The sequence below is a fragment of the Coregonus lavaretus genome (genome assembly GCF_964263955.1).
Source record: "Coregonus lavaretus genome assembly, contig: HAP1_SCAFFOLD_3190, whole genome shotgun sequence".
In the NCBI taxonomy this organism is placed as follows: domain Eukaryota; kingdom Metazoa; phylum Chordata; class Actinopteri; order Salmoniformes; family Salmonidae; genus Coregonus; species Coregonus lavaretus.
The window spans coordinates 45039-47500 of record NW_028158830.1 but is presented as its reverse complement, the minus strand read 5'-3'; the positions used below and the strand labels follow the sequence as shown (position 1 = coordinate 47500).

The window sequence follows — 2462 nt, the reverse complement described above, 5'->3', positions numbered from 1 at the left end:
CCATGGAGGCTGCTATGCTTCCAGGGAGGCTGCTATGTTTCCAGGGAGGCTGCTATGCTTCCAGGGAGGCTGCCAGGCCAGAGAAGCACCTCTCTGTCCTTCCACCAGCAATGCTCCTCTCTTCCACCTATGAACCACTAGATGCAGTGCAAGCAACTATTGGACTGACAGATTGGACAGGACTGCTAGTTGGCTGGGGGCTTCATCCAGTCGTTAATTACTTTAGAATATTTGGATGTGTGCCACGATGAGGATCCCCAGTACTGCAGAGCAGAGAGGGTGGAAAGAGAAAACACACCTGGATATATCCCACTCTCTCTCTCTCTCTCTCGCTCTCTCTCTCTCTCTCTCTCTCTCTCTCTCTCTCTCTCTCTCTCTCTCGCTCTCTCTCGCTCTCTCGCTCTCTCTCTCTCTCTCTCTCTCTCTCTCTCTCTCTCTCTCTCTCTCTCTCTCTCTCTCTCTCTCTCTCTCTCTCTTTCTCTCTCTCTCTCGCTCTCTCTCTCTCTCTCTCTCTCTCTCTCTATCTCTATGGCGTTTGTTTTGGTGATGGTGGGAGTGTTGATGACTGGATCACAGATAAACTTTCGGAGCCTCCGGATCTCCTGTTCATGAACTCACGGTAGTATTCCCAGACGTGTCAGAAGCCACAGCCACTGCTACAGAAGCCGCCGCACAAAACACCAAAATAAAGATGCTTCCTCTTCCTCTACAGTGGGTCTGAACGCACTGAATGCCGGCCTATAAATTCAAAATAATTTAATGCAACTGACAAATCCTTTAGAATCCAACTGTAGACTGTAGAATCCAACTGTAGACTGTAGAATCCAAATCCTCAGTTGAAGAAGACATACAGTAACTCATTTAGTCCACTTGTTTAGTCCAGCGCACTCACTAAATAATCACAAAAAATCCTATGTTCCTCCATTTCAGAGAGCCTTTAGATCCATCGGTTTCTATTCCAAACAGTGGGTGGTTTTCAGCCAAGCAAAAACAATACATTCCCATATTTGTGCCATTTATTTATGTATTTGTGCATTAGAGGCAGGTTGGAATTTATTGTCATGAATCTTGCCCTGGAGGCATCTCTGCACAGTGGTCACTAGCTGACACAACCACAAAATCATAAAATGTTTCAACTAACCCTAACCTTAACCCTAACCTTAACCACACTGCTAACCCTGATGCCTATCCTTAACTTTAAATTAAGACCAAAAAGCACATTTGTATTTGCAGGAATTTTTATGATATAGCCAATTTCGACTGGCCCATCTAGTGGAAATCGCTCAGTTCTGCCTCCAGGGCAAGACTCATAAAAATGAACGTCAACCTGCGCATTAGTTAGGGCCAGCAGTGTGAGAGTGGCCGTAGCCCCGTTGGGGGTCAAAGAGTGCAAGCCAGCCAGCCAGGCAGGTAGACAGGGTCCTGGGTCTGGTCCTCCCTGGTCGTCCCCTGGGGAGATACTAATGGAACAGGACTTTAACTCAGCAGCAGATATTTCACCTCATCTGTCTTACCAATGGCTGATTGGAATGAGCCCTGCAGCCTTCTCAGCAGCCTTCTCAGCAGCCTTCTTCTCAGCAGCCTTCTTCTCAGCAGCCGCCTTCTCAGCAGCCTTCTTCTCAGCAGCCGCCTTCTCAGCAACCTTCATTCAATTCTAAATCAGGTCCATAACAGCTCCTATCTGTCTTTCTGACGCGCCAAGCACTTTGAACTCCTGGTACCACGGTGCTGTATGTGAAATTGTATGATTGTCTGGTGTGTGTGTGTGTGTGTATGTGGGTATGTGTGTGTATGTGTATGTGTATGTATGTGTGTGTGTGTGTGTGTGTGTGTGTGTGTGTGTGTGTGTGTGTGTGTGTGTGTGTATGCGGGTGCGTGTGCGATTCAGTGGTAGAAGGTCGTGGTCATGAAGAGGGGGATGACAGAGTCCATTAGAGGATGCCCCACCTCCGTGATTTATACCAGGATAAAAATCCTCAACATGGATTGGTCAAGAGGATAACAGTCCTTGAAAGGGACTGGTCAAGAGGATAACAGACCTGGACAGGGATTGGTCAAGAGGATAACAGTCCTGGGAAGGGATTGGATAAGACGATACGAGATTGTATGAGACGACCACACAGACCAAACCATCCTCAGTCTGTCCTTCAGTCACATCACCATCCTATTCACCATCCTGGAGGAGATGGAAAGAGAGAGAGAGAGAGAGAGAGAGAGAGAGAGAGAGAGAGAGAGAGAGAGAGAGAGAGAGAGAGAGAGAGAGAGAGAGAGAGTTTTTAACTGTGCTGTTTCACAAAAGTTCTGAACCTCTAGTTCCAAGATAGCGTAGCAGTGCGGTCGTGTTCTCTTGTGTGTCCATGTAAATAGCCTGTTTTTTTTATTTTATTTTTTATTTTACGTATATATTTCCCTATCACACTTTTCATCCTTCTACTAAATATACTTTCCTGCAACCCGCCTCA

At 46.6% G+C, this 2462-nt stretch overlaps 1 protein-coding gene across 1 annotated transcript in view; it reads right to left on the bottom strand.

The window, feature by feature from the left end:
- LOC311123546 (G-protein coupled receptor 22-like) overlaps nt 1-1587 on the bottom strand; it is a 10905-nt gene extending 9318 nt beyond the window's left edge. Inside the window, exon 1 of the mRNA XM_084197790.1 lies at nt 1515-1587. The gene's annotated coding sequence lies outside the window, so the exon portion shown is untranslated. The remainder of the gene's footprint in view (nt 1-1514) is intronic.
- Nucleotides 1588-2462: the final 875 nt, after the last annotated feature.